Below are 18,086 nucleotides of genomic sequence, written 5' to 3' on the forward strand. Positions count from 1 at the left end.
AATCTTCCCATATATGTCCATACAGATTTTTATGGATGGCCAGTGTAACTATAAATACCCTCTTATAGGCCAAAAAAAAAATCACCAAAAAAACACAAAAACAAAAAACTAACCAACCAAACAAAAACAGATAGGAATTGCTAAACAGTATAAAACCCTATCTTTTTCTCATCTAGTATTCTGTATTACAGTGAGATTTTTCTTTCTGCTTCAAAGGAAGATGTTAAAAAAGAACGTGAAATGTTGCATTTGTGCTAAAGCTACCGTCTTTACTGGAGTGATAACAGTGGTTCTAAAACAAATATGTTTGGCAGGCTGACTAAAGACCTAAACTTCATGGGTTTCATCTCGTCCTCAAGAGAAAATCTCTTTTTCAGGGCACAACTGAAATAGCCAGGTTACATTAGGTTTCAGAGGAATGAAACCCTCTCTTCAATACCAGCTCTGAAGCTGTGGACGCAGCAGTACAATGGCTCCCATTCAGATTATGTCACACGGAGATGGTTTTTGAATCAGTAGTCCTAGACCACCAGTGTCAGCCCTGCTTCTCTGCTACTTACACAGATGCAATCTTTTCAGAGATGTGCAAAATAACCACATGCATGACAACTGTTGAAAGGCTAAATATTATTCAGTTTATTTCTACCTATCTTTTTTTTTTTTTTTTTTTAATAAGTGGTTTAGGGTTAGGAAGAATCTGGAGTTCATCATTGTAATTTAGACTTCAGCATAGAATATCGATGTAGATAATCTCACCAGTGTTTCTTCCACATATCAGAATTTCAAGGCAAACTCAAATGTTTAGTCTCTTCCACTTGGCCACAAAATTAAATAATGTCAATGTACATAAATAATTTAAATATATGTACTTTACTACCTGTGACATAACTTCTATTTGTACTACAGGATACCTAAATTTAAGCTGCTAACTGCTGTTTGAAGAGAAGAGATAAGAGGTGTGATCTATTTTACGTTTCTGCGAGGCAGTATGTACTCAGAATTAGCAGATTCTAACTAGCAGTGAAGAAAAAAGGTAGTGGATATCATCTTATTTCATAAGAAAAACTTGAGTCTGCTATATCTTATCATTGTATAGCCAAAACAAAAAGGAGATGCCAAAGTACTAGCTTTCTTTAGAGATACTCCACTGCTATCTGTCTGGTGCCATTGAACGAAAGGATCCAATGTCATTTGGATCTGACTGTGCTATATGATATTTTGGTGACATTATCAGAACATTTAACTGTGGAAGCCAAGGGAATTCATAATTGACTACCTATTTGCAACCGCTTTTGGGAGAGGAATTTTCAGTAGCAGTTAATTCATATTGGAAATAAAGAAATTCTTCTAGGAAGAAGAGAAGCTTAACTTCATCAACCACAAAGTAAAATAAAGGCAGACACATTAGAAAGAATGTTTTAAAATTGGCTAGGAATTATGTTCATATAATTAATTCCAGGAAAACTGTCCATATTTTTTTCAAGAGGAGTGAACTTTCATTTCATGAAACCAGTGTTACAATGTTCAAAACCACAGAAAGAAGTGTAAGGGGGTGAAATGGACTGTTAACCCATGTAGAATTGTTTTCTACAGCAAAATTGCCAGAATTTTGTTGAATCTATCTTTAGGTCTGTGCTCATCATTAACATTAAGTATGTCCTCAGCCTAAACGTTCTGATGATCCTAAAGTAAATCCCTCCACTTCAGTTTCTAATGTCTGTTAAAACTGAGAAAATCATATAGAACTTCGAATTTTAAAGGAACTCCCATCCAAGTCATCTCCCAGTCTGCCTTTGCTCATTGTTCTTAAACTTCTTTCAAGGCTAGAAATTGCACAGCAGCAACTGCTTATTTCTTTGATTGTAATTGTTGAACTGTTCATGAAACAAGAACAATAACCTGTTAAATAATTCCTAGAAGGCCAACTCATCATAAAGAGACAAACAATTCAGTGTTTCTCAAGCTTTTTACATTTTGTTCTCCTTCTTTCCTGTAATAATCTGACACGGCCAGCCAGCCCGAGCTATGATGTGTATTGTCTAAGCTCTCAGCCTTTGGTCTCCTTTACCCTCACTGGCTCAGAGACATTGATTCACTCTTCACATGGCTGCCAGAAAAGGAAGAATTTTCAGAGGAAAGAGAGACAAAAGTGAGAAAGTGGCTGCACTTTGTCACAGTACTTCAGGATATACTCTTTACTCCTCCTCTAGGGTCTTCCCTAGTTTTGAGAAACTCATAGGAGTGAGAAAGAGGCATCACAGAAAGATTAAGGTAACTTCAAGGCAAGTTTAAAGTTGACCCTAAAAAGTAGGTTAAATTTACTTTTAAGATTCCAAGAAATGGAACTTAACAGGGAAAAAATGTTCTTCCATTATAGTATTTCAGCTTTCCTTCATTGCTTAACCGAAGTTTTCTTAATTGTATTCAATTTTTTCTAGTTGCATTTTGCAAACACTGCCTTGTATCCCTCCCCATATGAATGTTCTCTTTCACTTAAATGAAGTATCAGGAACTAACATCTTAACATAAAATATTTGGTCATCATGCTTAATTCCTATCACTTGAAAGGCAAGCGGAGGCCACCTAGGGCAAATATACCACAAGAATGTGTTGCCATTTTGGAATTACACCAAACCTCGGCTATTCACGAACTTCATGTGGTTTTGTCTAGTACTGAGGTAAGGTGGAACTTTTGTTGTCTTTTTCAAACACGGGCCTATTGCAGCACTGCAAGGTCATGTTACATCAACATGAGGTTTCAAAATATAGTAGAACCAACTTGGCCCTAGATTATTTATTTATTTATTTAATTTGATACTAATGTCTAAGAGACTAGCAGCATCACTGAAAAAATACTGAGGATTCAAAATATCTGTCCTTAGCTTTCCAGTGACCCTAGGAAAGCAACCCATAATCCACATATTTTAATTGCCACAGGGGTTTGCGGGCTGTGGAGGAATGGGAATGTGGGTAAGCATATTTCTGGAGCTATAATTAATCATGCTTGTTGCACGTGTGTGATTTATGTGACAGTCTCATCACTGTGGGAACAATGGAGTTGTTTTAAAGAGATGTGGAGGCATATTGGTGTGAGGAAAAGGAATAGATAGCATTTTCACTGTCTTTAATAAACCATGCATATAGGAAAGGTTCTCTTAAAATACAGAAGTACACTGTCAAGAATTATCCTTTAGTTTTCTACAGCCTCAAGATTATTCCAAGGGTGTCCCTAGAGTTTTTTGGCTACTGAGATCCAGATTCGACAGGAACTCAAGTTAAAGGCTGCAGCAGAAGTCAGAGGTTGCTAAATGACACAAACTGGGGCCTCCAAATCTTCTGACAATAGATGTAGCAGAAGCACATGATGCCCATTCTCACCTTTGGTCTGTTCCAGGACACCCTGCTGTCAGTATGTTGCCCATCCTCCCAGAAAGGAAGAAATGAATCATTCTGCAGCAACTTTTTTTTCACTTTGGCATAGACAGATAAGATATAGCCTGAGTATTATTCAATGCACAATCTCTTTTGAAATCATCTTTTAAAACAGCATTGTGTATTCTAAAAATTTCCTGTGTGAATTCCTAATGTTCCTCCAGAATGATCCTGCTTCAACACAGACTCCATCATATTTTGGAATAAGTTACAGCACTAAAAAAAATCAGCATACCAGAAGCATTCTTTTCTCGTAAATGTTTACGCACGTGCTGACCAAAAGCATTTTTTTTTCTGAAGTATATCGTCTGACATCTATATCGCTTTTGTTCCCATTGCTTCCTCTTTTTTCATACTGATGCTATAAGATGTTGCCATGCTGAGTCATCCTTGTGGCAACAAGACAGCATATTGTTAGTAAACAGGTTTGGCTTGCATAAGGGCTTGTAAAAGATTCGTTTGAATTTGCAGGTACACTACTTGACATAGACCAGTTGCAAAAGATAACCCCCTTCTATGTCTAGTCAGAATACAGCAATTTCTTTGCCTGTATGGTTTAGCAGAATAAGAAAACTTACATTTTCTTTAATTAAATTGCTGGGTAAAATGTGAAAGAAACAAATTTGTTATTTTGTTCCCTCAGTTAGCATCCTGCAATCCCCGCACATTGCTTTATAGTTCAGGCTGTATTCCAGTTACTAATCTGGATGCAGAACTGCTCCTAGCACAATTGCACTAAATAGATATCTTTTGCTCAGACAAGAAATTATTCCATTTCTTCTCCTGTGAAAGCTTAAAAATTGCTATAGAAATGATCTGCCCAATATATAATTATCTATAATCATCATCAGCTACACTAGAGTATTATCTACAGCTTCTAGTATACAAAATTTCAGAGTCCAAATTCAGCACTGGTACAAATGTCTATGGTTCCCATGAGAGCCTGTAAGCTGATAAATGCCATGTGAAATACACTGGCTGTGTTCATTTACAAAAAGATTTCAGAAATAGTACTCTGCTAAATTACAATAATTCCAGCAGAATTTAATCCTAATGTTGGAAAATATATTAATGCTAGCACTGTTGAACCTTGCATCATGAAGCAGGCATTATTTTTGCTTTATACAAGTGTTATGTTACTTGAAAAATATTTTGTATCGAACACAAACCAAGTAAGCTTTAATATATACCAGCAAAGTTATTGAATAGTGTAAAGACAGTGAAGTATGGACAGAAGTAATACATGTGGCATAGCACTTAACAGAAGACAAGTTGGAATTAGTCCTGTTCATTTAGAAGAGGATGCTCAGTAAGACCTTTTGTTCATTACCTCAACAGAGGTAAGGAATTAAAGGTTACAAATACTAAATTAACATGTGCTCCTAGAAGTGGCTTTCCAGGTGAGGTTCTATAGACATTAGTGACTTCATGAACAGGTACTTAAAATCCTGCTGCCAGAACTGTACTCTCCTATGTATAAATAAAATTAATTCTCTAGTGATTTCATTGACATTTGACATGTCTCCTATGTATAAACAGAGGAGGAACTAAATGGATAAAACAAAACCCTAGTAGGATTCCAGAAACCCAGCCATTCTTTTCATTTATTACCTTGGAGGAATATGAAAGAAGAAACAGATGATACAAGCTGTTGGTTCTACTTATTACCTTTCACAGAGCTACTACCTGCAAAAACATAAAATAAAAATTCTTTCTATTTAATATCCTGAGCCACTGGGTGATTGTTAAGTTGAGTCAGGCCGTTAAGTCTGGTATATTAGATATCTAGAGTCTCTCTGTCAAAGATGTGACTGCCAGATGCAAAAGGAAAACAAGAGAACTCTATATAGATGCTGTGGTTGTGCCTGTGTAGCCATTGCCAGGACTAGTCTGAAAACATGCACCATGCCTCCCCTATCAGATGATAGAAAAACTTGCTTTGAATAATGGCTCAGACTAAGGGAAAACAGGCAAATTGTTTAACATCAGGAAGGACCCTGTTCTCTGCTACCTTTGAACAGCAATTGCAGGCAGGGTTGCTGGCTTAGAAGCATTAGGAATTACCCAAGAATTTTAACATGATTCATAATTCTGTTAGGAAAAATTGCAAATATTTAATGAAATAAATAATACTGTTCTCAACTTCATGGACAGAATAGTGACTTATAACCATAAATTCAATGGGACTCACTTTTCAATAACTGGAGAGGCTTCTCCTGTTCAGAGGCAGGCATAAAACAAAGGGAGACTTAATGATCAGCCACCAAGAACTTGTAACACCTGCCACCAAGATGAGGAGGCAGGAATAGAAGTCCAGCAAACAAAGCAGTTTAGCCAGTTTAAGATGTTCAGGAGACAGCCAGCTGCTCGCTGAAACAACTGAGAGTGAAAATGATCATTCAGAAGTCAAGGCAGGGGTAGCTACAGAGGATTGGTCTGAAGTTTGAGTCCAAACACTTATTGATTAAGTGTTTTTAAAGCCAGTTTATCTGAATACTGTTGATATTTCAGAAGGATGATAGTTCTTCACACTCTGATTCTGCTTACAGATTTGCCTTAAACCTCTTCTGTACAAGTATTTCCAGCTCTGTCTCACTGATGGCTGGCATGTTGCCTCTCCTGTACACGAGCTCAGGCTCTGCTGTCCTTTCCACTGCTGTCGGGACATTGCCAGCAACCAAGCAAGGCCACTGCTCCATTAATCTTAGCTGACTAACGTGTGAGGAAAGGAGGTGTGAAAATTACCTCTGCACACAGAAAACACCAAGGGAATTCTCTCGAGTTGCTGTGTTTGAAAGCTTTCCCCCCACTCTGACTGGCTTAGAGAAAATATGCAGCATAGCCTTTCTTTCTGGGAGCATGACTCATAACGACTGCTAACATCTGAGGATGCAGAACAAATATCATGTGACCTGGGACCAATTACAGCTGGGAATTTGGGTTAAAAATGAAAGAAGAATGAGGCATTTGTAACAAAGCACTCCATCCTTCAAGGAGAAGAAATTTTTCTAACAGTGAATAAAAGCAGCACTTTATTAAAAGTGCTTCTGTTTCACTATTTTTTTCTTACCACAAGGACACTATATTTAGATGCAAAGCAATTCCCCCTCACGAGTTTTGCTTAAGGAAGCAATCTGTGAAACAATACAATATGCTTTTTCTCAGGCTGGGAGGAAAGAATGTCATGCCTGTGAAAAGCTGCACGCACCTTGCGCTTGTGAGCAAAGTAAAAAAATGCAGTAGGATTGAGATTCTTTACAGTAGATGTGCATGGGGTGATACTCTGCTGCCAAACAGGGTCAGAGCAAGGAGGAAGCTTACACATTTGTAGTCTGGAACAAATGCTTGAGGAGTGTCCAAACAAGATTTATAGTGGGATTATCTACTGCGAGTTAATGGGCAGTCAGCTAACCAGAGATGAAATGCTTGTGTGTGGATACAAGGTCCAAGTAGTGTTTTGCTCTGAGGGTTCACCTTGTTTTCTGCAGAACTACTGATGAAGTAGGATGTTGCCACATTGGTGACAGGACTGCGGGCACAGTGGATGAGGGTTCACCTGTTGGAAACAACCATTTCAGAAAATGCCCATTTCTGCATTGCTTGTTTCAGAATTGCCTCAGGACCATGGCTGACCTTAAATACAGTGGCACAATGCAGTCAAAAACATAGAAATAGGCCATTCTATTCACTCTGTGCTCTCTGCTTTAGCATGGCATTTGCTTTTCAGTTAATCAGTCAGTGACTCCTTCTAGATGTCCTGCTTCTCTAGGTCAGTGTCAAGTGGTTTGGTTTGATTCTGCTGTAGTTAGACATTTACCCAATTCTGTATTCCCCAGCTGGAGTAATAATCAGGCATCAGTACAGTCTGTAAGTCACAAAGTTCTCTTGCTGATAATTTCGTCATTTCTTTATCATCTGGCAGTGAACCACTGCTATCTATCTGGCAGAACTGAAGCAGTGGTGCTTTGCTTACAGTTTGTCACTCCACTATTTTGTCTATATGCCCAATCCTACACAAGCAAGCCAAGGAATTTTGCTAACTCAGCTCCAGCACTTATGCTTTGCAAAGCTCTGTAAACACAAGTTCCCAGAGAAGAAATCCAAGAGCATGTTGTGGCAGGGAAAAATATGTTTTAAATACATTTAGTGAGAATTACTTAAACAGTTCATCAATCAAGTGACACACAAAAAGTAAGATCTTGTTTAAAATCCTTCTTTTGCTTTGGGTATAGTAAAAGGTTAGTACATGGCAGGAAATTAAAATCGTATTTTATTTTTCCACCTGCTTCTTTCTATTACACCTTGGCCAATCGTGTGCAGTCTTAGTAAATTCTGTAACAGACCCCAGGGCAATGTGGGAGCAATAATGAAACATCATTATGTTTTCTGGGAGCAACTGCAAAAGCTGATTGTGAGATTGGAGGCTCACTTCAGCTATAGGTTATTGCTCACATATTTCAGCCAGGTGATAGCAGGAAAAATAACTAAGCTGAAAAATAGATAAACGCTGATTTCGTTGATATGCTTCAGGAACAGATTTCTGAGAGCATCTGATCAGAAGAATGTTTTTTTTTTTCCTTTTTTTTTTTTTTTTTTTTTTTCCCCTAATAATATTTTCTTTCTTCTCTTAAATACTTAATTATAGCATCTAAATCAAAGAAAATCTATGGTGATTGGTAGGCTCAAACCCTCAGCCTCTGCTAAACTAGTCCAGTGTGTGTTGTTATATATTCTGTTACTTTAAAACAGGCACAAAATGACATAAAAAGTTCAGTAAAATAAAGGATTTGAGGCGAGGCTGTATTTTACTTGGTGTCCACTTTTACTTCAGATAAAATCAATAACCAAGCTGTTGCTAGCTCTGAAGAACTGGTATTCAGAGAAGCAGTAAAGAAGCAGTTCAAGGCTAGAAGTTGCAGTTTAAGGAAAGTTTGTTTGGAGAGGTTGGAGAAGGTCTTGAATATCACAGTTTGAAACAGACAAATAGAACAATAGTGCTAGAAAGGGCCAAGAGATCAGATAATCCATTCTGCTTTTCCAATGCAGGAACTGAGAGACTTGAACTATTTCTGGTAGTGTGGAGGTAAAAAATAGAGGTAGACAGCAAAAGTATCTGAAAAAGTGACTGCTGTAGAGGAGCATTTCGGTATAGTTTCCTTTTTTTCTGAATCAGGTTTATTTGAGGTCATATATATAAAGCTTTGTGTAACAGATGCTGTTGTACAATAGCAGGTGTAGGCTGTTCTCCTGCAAAATCTCTTGCTTTTTATGAGCAAATTTGTAAATTGCACATTCACACAGGAAGTTAAACACACAGTGAAGTCTATTTGTTGTCTCAAAGGTGGGGTTTTGCAGGCTTTGTAGGCAGCCACAGATCTGAAAAATGCTGTTGCCAGTGAAATGGAAAAAAACACAACACATTTAAGCTAAATAAAGGAAACACACTGATGAAACACAATTAACTTGTTGCTCCTGTTATCATAATGCATTTAATTAGTGAGCTGATTCTTTCAGTGGATAAGCTTTTGCTAATGCGAATAGTATGGACATGCATAGAGAATAATCATTTCCGTCTTTGGAAGTAATTAATAAATACCTAGTTCATTTATAGGGATAAGCATAGTAGCACTAGTTACATCAGCAGTAGGAGAGGATCACATGACAACCTGTTGCTCAATTCAATCTGTTAAAAGTGTTTTGTACTTTCTGCTACATTTGAATACTTGGACCACATTTAAATGGAAAGATTGCCTTGCAGACCCTTCTCCTTTTGTTCTTGGATGCACCCACTCAAAAATTTTCACCTCACCCATGCAACAAGCAGCTTGCAAACACTGCTGATTTTTCCAGCCCTGATTGCGTATTATCCCCATGGCAAATACAATTGCCTAATAGAAACAAACATTAAGAAAGTATTTAACGTATTGCTTGTCCTCTAATAATAAAATGCAACAGCTGAAAACAAAGAGGAGAACTGTCACCCGGAACAGCTAGTTCTAAGCACCCAACATTTTGGGAGGGGCTCCAGTAATATGCCCAGTGCATTCTGAAATAGGCTCCCAGGCAAAATGGGACTGTGGTTTTTGGAAAGGTAAATCAGAACCCCTCTTGAATCTTAAGAGAAACATTATCACACCTGTATTACAAATTCTTACAAACTGTTCCTCTTACAATGATTTCCAGATTACACAAAGATTAACACAAAGAGCTCTAAATTCCAATTTAGGATGATCTTTGAGAACTCGATCCTGCAATTAAACTTTTTCTGAAAGACATTAAATGCCCTTTAACACCTTCATGTGCATATAGTACAAATGAATGACATAGATCCCCTTCAAAGAAGCTCAGCACTGTTTAGGACTGAGCATATATTCTATAAAGTAAATCTCTCAGCTCATTCAGCAAAGCTGTGCCAAGGTCCTTAGAAGAAGCCAGCGATAACAGCCTTCAGTGAAATGAAATAATTGCAGCACTTGAGCACCCTGAAGACTTGGAAACAATCTTGGTAACCACATCCCAGTAGGTGGTGAAGTATACACAATCACAGCAAGTGGAGGGGATTAGAGTAAAATTTCAGATTTTTCAGACAAACCCAGCATTTTTTGTGTCTCAAGTTTCCTTTGCCTGACTCAAAATACTTATGTCCTGGTTATTTTACAAGTCTCACGAATGTGAATGTATAAAGGTACTTTCAGGTATCAAAGAAGGTAAAAAGAAGACCAGAGGAGGAAGAAAAATTGAAGAGGGAACTAATTACGCCAGCTTTGCTAGGTTCCATGGATATTCAATATTATTTATAGTAGTGGACTCCTTTAGAATTTCATATAATACATGAGAAAAAGAAGCCTTCTTTATATGACTGGAATGATGACATAGGGTGTCACAATACTGTAGAAAGTATTATAGGCCATGATTTTGTCTCATTTTTATTTAGCCATCTGAAAGTTGCCCTGTCTACAAGAGAAGCAACTCATGAGTGCAAGCCATATCACAGCTTGAGACAATGATCTTCGCAGAAGATTGTGCTAAGTTCAACTCCCAGCTTTGTAGAACAAGACTTGTTGGATGCCTGGCTTTTAGGCAGTCTCAAGTAATATGAAGTCCACCCATAATATACATGTATATGCATATTTTTGCCTTTGTAAAAGGCTAGAAGAGAGGACCTAGAGAGGACCTAGGAATCCACCAGGACCAGATGCTGACAAATAAAACAAAATAAAACAAAATAAAATAATAAAATCTGAAACCCTTTGGTCTAACTTACACATTAACTTACACATTCTTTTTTCGTACATAAATGAAGCCCTGATAATTAGCCAAGCCATCTTTCTTTGTGCCTTAGTTGTTTTTTTTCCCGCAGTTTTTAGATCATTACTGGCCATTAACTCCTGAAATATCAGAGAGAATGTTAAAAAATATCTATTACTTCTCTAAAAGGAAAAGAATGTTATGAAAACAAACTGCGGCTTTTTAGGACTTTTTGCAATTTCCTGAGGCTTTTTCTTGAACTGGGGAACATCAAGTCCTCTCTCTCCAGCAATTCGTGGGAACAGTAGACTGTGCGCGAGAGGTTGGTTAGTTTAAGCGTCTATTAGAGAGGGAGAGACAGATTAATACAATTGTCTGGTTTCAAAATGTCTTTCGAAAGAGCGTTGCTGTCTCTAAAGTATATCCTGGATTTGAAGCACGCATTGTCAGCCAGTGTTGACATAGATAAGTTTGAAATGCCATCAAGAAAAGACTACAGTCACTATATTAGGGGCTTGTTTACCACTGTCTTGGGAGAATGGCTTTTCTCACCAAGAAACAAGGTCTCCCTCCAAAAAGAAATTCATATCCTATATGAGGAATGAATTTTTTTTTTCTTTTTCTTTTTTTTTCCCCCTTTCCTATTATCTGTGTTCCAGTCATTAGAGGACTGTGCCATCAAACTCAGGGCAAGGGCATGATAATCATGGATAATGGTGGTAAGAATCAGTTGTCAGCCAAACAGATGTTTTGGCTACCAAGTAGTGCCTGCTTTTTTTTTCTTTTTTTTTTTTTTTTTCTTTTTTTTTAGCAACAGCAAAGTAATACTTTGTGTATTGGGATCATGATTTGCTTTATCCAGATGCTCGTGCCATGTTGCACTGTTACATTGCCAATTATTCCACAATTTTTAATGGCATATTAAATTTTCTCTTGCACAGGTAAAATTTCACATTTGTATTTGCTGAATCTCACTGTATTGATTCCTGACACTTCTTCCAATAGCTCAAGATCAGGCTGAATTAAAATCTTGTACTCCAGAACACTGAAGTCCCCTTGTTGTGATCTGATTTTAAAATGTTCCAAGTACACTGTATATTCTATTATCCTAATAATTAAGGAAAAGTTTAAAACAGATGCTACCCAAAAAAACTGCTGTGCAACTCAGCTGGTATGATTTCTCTTTTTCATGGAAAACTATTGAGAAATACATTTTCACCCATTTTTGCACTCATAATAGCTTCATTTTCCAGTGCTTCACTAGCTTGTTTATATGAATGTTACATTCAGTTGTGCAAAGTCATGCTATAGCACATCTACTGCTTCCCCTTTATTCTTTAAAAAAGAAGAAATTAAATTAATGTGGCATGACTTTACTCTTGACAAAAACGTGGACTCCTTATTATCTTGCTCTTGGCTGAATGCTCTAAGATTGATCAAACAGCAAAAATTCAAATAAAAAATTAGTAACCAACTGGGAGTTTGAAGCTCACCTAGTCTTTAATTTTTCTGCTCCTTTCTTTTTCCTTTAAGTAGGGAAGAAGGAAAGAAAAAGAAGAAGAGAAAAAAAAAAAAAAAAAACAAAAAAAAAAAACAGGAAAAGAAGCTGTCCTTCTCAAGTCCTTTGAGACTTGTTTTCCATGATCCATGAGTTCTTAATGATAATCATTTAATGGTTAAGATTGTTTCAACTATTTCCTTCAATACTCCAGGGTAAATTTCCTTACAGCTTGCTAATTTGAATATATCTAGCCCAGCTGAATGTATTTAACCTATTCTTTTACTCTCAATACTCCAGTTTGTTGCTAGTTTTAATTGTTCTATGCATCTGTTAGGAATTAATCTTCTACTATGAAAACTTAAGCAAAGAATACATTGAACAACGAATCTTTTTCATTGTCTTCTCTCATTTCCACTTCTTGGTAATATTGTCCTATCAAAGTCAGCTCCAGTGATACACTCTAAACCATTACCCAGATGCACTACATTGGTTAGAGAATGTATCATTAGATAGTTTCACCTTGGTTTAATGTTTATTGAACAACTACACTGACCTGAGGTAATCTAGAGTAGTGCTTCTTCACATGTTGTCTAGCCACTCTTGCTCTTCTATGAGACATGAGAGAGCAGCACACAAAACCACTAGGAAAAAAAAAAAAAAAAAAAAAAAAAAAAAAGTGGCTCACTTGCAAGCAAACACACAGTTGGGGAAATGGAGTTTTAAAGTAACAGTCCTAGCTTAGTTTTCTTGTATGTAATTTAAAATATATCTGGTGGTGCTTTATAAGATGGCCAGTGGAGCTTTCCTCTGAAAAAGTTGGAGGAATACTGCTGAATGTACTGTAGCAGGCAACTGACAATGAGGCTTAGTATGTAACTGGCTTTCTGCATGAACTCAGGCTAACCACTTACCTCCAAGCCCAATGCACCAGCTTCCCCCAGTCAGTAAAATGAACCTTGCTAGTACTGATTGTTGTAAGGCATTTTAAGCTGTTTGTAGAAAGACCACTCCTGAACAAATGTTCTCTATTGGATTGGTCATGCATACTGTTGTAAAACCTGAGAGCCGAGAATGGTCTGAATATAGCAACTTGTTTTATTTGGTAAAGGTGCAATTTGGAGACTGAGATTTTATCTTTGAAACCACATTTGAAAGATATATTAAATGCCCAATAAAACATGTTGGATTCTTAATCCATTGTGCAATTACTCATTTCAAATTATAGAAGAAGCATTAAAACGCAGCTGGGGTAATTTCTAAGAAAATCAGGAGATATAATCATACAACAACATTCTTGTGCCCTGAGGTCCTAACATATGCAAAATGCCTACTGTGCTTGAGGAGGTCTTCTGTGTGTGAGCATTGTAGAATTGGATTTTGAATAAGAAGTTCTTTACCATGCAGCTATCCAAGTGAAGTTTTCTTCCTCTGGACGTCAAGCAGAATGTACCCACTGTCTCTGATTTAAGACTTACCAAGCATGCCAAGAATATATTAGCTTACTCTTGGCAGTGGGAATTGCATTTGTGTAACAACAAGCTTTAAAACCCTGTTAAGAAACATTGTCTGATCTGTAACATGGGACCCATTCATTTTGTTGTTGTTGTCATTTTACTGAAAAGAAAAAATAGTTCACAAGACATATTTCCAAAAATCTGTAGGGTACCTTGGAATGCCCCCCCCCCCCTTTTTTTTTTTAATTAAAAACAACAACAACAAAACAACAGATTGGGTAACAGCTCCATCCACTACTTATTTAAGGCTTGTTTATAATGTAAAGGAGAATGTTTGTTGTGTCTCCTAGACACGCTACTGTCCCTACACTATCTCACAATGTGAATTGCACAAGAATTTCAAAACCACTGCCTAAAGTTAGGCTCTTAAACCTATATATAAGTATCTAGAGTCAAGTTGCTTGTTGCTCAGTATTTCTGAATTCCAGACCTTGTATTTATTTGAGTAAATACAGAGCAGAGATGGAGAAAGATCAGGAATGGGACAAGGAAAGGCCAATGTGCTAAAGCACTCACCTGTAATGCAAGGAACAAATGTTTCAAATCCCTGCACTACTCTCCAGATGAGTGCTGTAACTTTCAATGCTTATTTATTTATGCAAAGTAGAAGAGATCCATCAGGAAAAAAAAAAAAAGAGAACCTTACTGCAATGGCTAAGTTCCCTGCCAGAGCTGAGGAAAACTAGATTGCAGTACGATGGCACAAGAAGTCTGAACCTGGGTTTTCACTCATGCCAGGCAACTGTCCACATAGGGAAATATTTCTAGATCAAGGGCTTTTTTTGATATAGTCATGGAATTTGTGAACAGTCTCGTATTTGTTCTAGTGCAGACCAGAAGTTCATTTTGTAGCTACATTTATAGTTGCTTATGCAGAAATGCACTTCTTTCTTTCTGCCCCACTGTGATCATTTTTTTGACATCTTGATCACGCATTCATGCTCAGCAGGAAAACTGCCTGTAAGTAAGTTCTCAGTTTTCTCACATTCAGAGCTGTTGGAGAGGTTTGCTGCCTTATGGAATTGGCAAGATGCTCCTTCCTGAGATGCCTTAAGGTTGCCATTGACCTCAGGATAGCTGCAGAAGCTGGGTCTGCATAGCTCCCATCCCCTGGCACAATGGTTTCTGGGGAAGGAAATACTATTATAATTTGTATCCTCAGCCCCTTGGCTGCTAACCAAACTATCATAACTCTAAGCAAGACAGACACTCACACCCAGCAAGGGCACAGGCCGGATGCAGGGAACAGGAACTGGGGACAATGGGAAGAATCTGGGGTGCAGCAGCAGCCACAACAGCCACAAGCTGTCCTCTAGTTAGCACTTAGAGTCAGCTCCTTGTGCAGCTACTTCATTAAGAAAAGATACGAACTAGGAAAAGCAGTTGGACACACTCCTTTGTACAATAAACTCATCTCTCTCCTTCTTTTCTGATTAATGCCAACAACCGAATCTTCATATTCCTGCAAGTGGAGGTTAGGGGATCCTTACTGGTACAGAAGGAGATGTGTCAGTCACTGAAAAACAACCAGTTGGCCCAAGCTAGAGATGGCAGAGTGCTGGCAAGAGATTCACATTGTGCTTATTATGGACCATGAATGTATTGCTTCAGAATGGGTAGCAGTGACACTGACTGTCCATTTTCACTATTTTTAAGGTCTATTTTATTATTTTTTAAATCTTAGCATTAACTTGTCTTTGTAAGTGTCTTTTCTGCATATTTGGGACAGATATTCCCAGTCTTTCATTTGGGATCGAATCCTGTTCACTTTGGGCCCACACAGTACTTAGTACCCAAACTCCTCACATTTGACCGTATAGTGTGGAGTACCGTTTGTGAGCAATTTGACTGTCTGCAATGGGTTGTGGTTCAGTTTGGGAGGCAGTGTACACAATACCAAAGAGCAACATGGATTCTAAAGAATGCTTCTGCTACAACTCTTGTGAAAGTTTGCTCTGTAGGCCTACTCTGTCCTGCTGGCACTGTAAGTATTGCTTTATGAATTACTGAAGAGTGAGTGGTAATGGTCAAGGACCTGAAACTCATTCATTATTGTATTTCATTCTCTGAAGGCTGATTCTACAAGTAGTCCTAGTTGAGAGGTGATTTCACTAGGATTGTGCGCCGGCAGAAGCACTTTTGTAAACAGAAATGTAGTAGAACAGAGTAGAGACAGGAATATTCAAACAAGTTTTACACCTGGAGTTCTTTTGTATTGCTTCTTCTCCTTTGCTAGCAGACACTTTCCAGTGCTCAGGAGAGCTGATCTGGATGAAAATGCAAAATGAGATGAGGAAACATCCAAAGGAGACCGAAGATGTGATTATACTAGTGAACTATGCCCAGTTCTTAACCACTGAAGCCAACTGGCATAGAACAACCCATGTCCCTTCTACTAAGCTCCAATGCTTGTCTGATTGAGAGCTGCTAGAATCTAAACCATAAGCACTTAGCTTATATCATATATAATACAAATGTGATTTTTCTCCAAACAAGACCAACTACTAAATTCTAGACTTGGTCACAGTTTTGGAGATTTTTCCTTGGATTCAGAAGGTTTTGGACCAAACTCTATATAAGTTGGTTAATTACATTCCAGGCTTCATATTGCTTGACGTATACAGCTTTACTATGTACAAATGGAAAATTCACTGAAGAGTGAACATCTATGAAGGATTACCTATAAACATTGTAAGTGGGTACTTTACAGCCCATTCCTTCCTTTCCCATCATATATGTATTAAGTTGTATAATCTCCTGTAATGACAATTTAGTGAGGTAGCACAAGGTAGAAATACATTGCACTTATATGGCACCTTGCGGGTATGTGCCTCACAATCTTCCACAAAGAGCAAATTAAAGGTCGTGTTTATGGGCATCAAAAAATAGCTCACATCAGAAAACATTGACTTTATGAGTACAAGATTTTTATTGCTGGGTGCCAAAATTACCCTCTTAAGAACTTAGACTATCCAAGTAACTCCTACATACCACCTTTGTACCTCTGTCTTGTTTTCAAAATCTGTATTTGAGTATGATTTCATCCACTGTGGTTTCATTTTGGTATAATGCCATTGCCTTTAACAATATTATACTAACTTTGAACTATACTTGCAAGCAGACTCTGGACCTTTGCAATTGTAATTGCAGTTATCACTTCTTGTAGAGTTCAGGCAGTAATGAAGGTAGAGAACTCCCAGTGACTAAATTTTCCATTACGCTTTTAAATTTACATTTTTATTTAAATAGGAGCTGCATGATCAAAAAGATATTCATTTACTAAGCATTTAGTCTGTTTAAATTTTAATATTTTTCTTAAAACTGTTTCTGATAGACATTTGCACTATGTTTTACCACTGGACTGCAAGTAAGGCTAAAAATGACACTCAGGGAATCTTATTCCATAAATTGATTCTGCAAAGGAAAAGTACTTTAAAAGTCTAACTTTCCTTGAAGCCGGCTTTAGTACCGTTGTTCCCATTTTATTATAAATGTTTACAGACTACAAATACCTAATTTTTGTACCTCAATCTGTACAGACAGGGAGTCTGAGAGTCTGGAATCAAAGAGATGGATGCAGAAGAGCCTGTATAACATGCCATCTTGCCTGTAAGAACATAGCTATTATGTGTTTGACTGCCTATCAGCCTAGAATTAATCATGGGGGTGGGGTGGGGTGGACTGTGACTCTTGTAAAATGTGGAAAAATGTGAAATCTAAAGAAAATAGAAATATAAAATATGTGCAGAAATATTAAGCTAAATAGCTACTAAATCTTTTGATTAAGTTTCAGCTAAGAGATAGCTAGAATAACCTGGATTCAGGCACACTATAACCAGACTATTCTTTGCATAATTATTCTATTTCCAGGCTGAACTGTAAGGAATTTTACGAGACCATGTTCTCTCTAAAAGGACCTTGCTGTACAGGTGGACAAAATTTGGAATTTTTAATTTCAATAATTTTGAATTTCTGTGCATGTCTGCATGAGTGGTTGGAACCCTACATGTAGATTACGTCCCATGGTTTTGGTTCTGGGTCATATACACAAAAAGAAAGAAACTTAGTAATCAACGTTTCATAAGAATAGCCAATTTAGAGGGATTCATTGAGCAGTCTGTGCTACTCTGTTGCTATTAAATACAGGCCAAACCCCATTTTTGGGGGGTTTAGAACCCAAACCTTGCCCTTGTTGAGATCCACCTCCTTCACTTTGCAGTAATTTTTTATTTAATATAATGGGAAGAAGAGAGATCTCCTTTGCCAGCAAACAGATGTCCTCCAAAAGGATTTTACTAACTGATCAATTACAAAATCCCTCACTGCAATCCCTTATAAAATAAGATGCCCTCTGTCCTTCCTCCCACCCCAAGCTTAGTTGCCAAAACTTA

The 18,086-nt window shown here is 37.5% G+C and overlaps 1 protein-coding gene across 2 annotated transcripts in view; it reads right to left on the bottom strand.

Annotated features, from left to right (window-relative positions):
- The window catches only part of TSEN2 (tRNA splicing endonuclease subunit 2), a 46,955-nt gene that overhangs the window by 23,930 nt on the left and 4,939 nt on the right, over positions 1 to 18,086 (bottom strand). The window contains exon 2 of one of the 2 annotated variants that reach the window (XM_084293022.1): positions 12,735 to 12,822. The exons of the other annotated variant lie outside the window; for it this stretch is intronic. The gene's annotated coding sequence lies outside the window, so the exon portion shown is untranslated. The remainder of the gene's footprint in view (positions 1 to 12,734; positions 12,823 to 18,086) is intronic. 2 annotated transcript variants of the gene reach the window in all.

Source organism: Netta rufina (assembly GCF_964035555.1).
Source record: "Netta rufina genome assembly, chromosome: 10".
In the NCBI taxonomy this organism is placed as follows: Eukaryota; Metazoa; Chordata; class Aves; order Anseriformes; family Anatidae; genus Netta; species Netta rufina.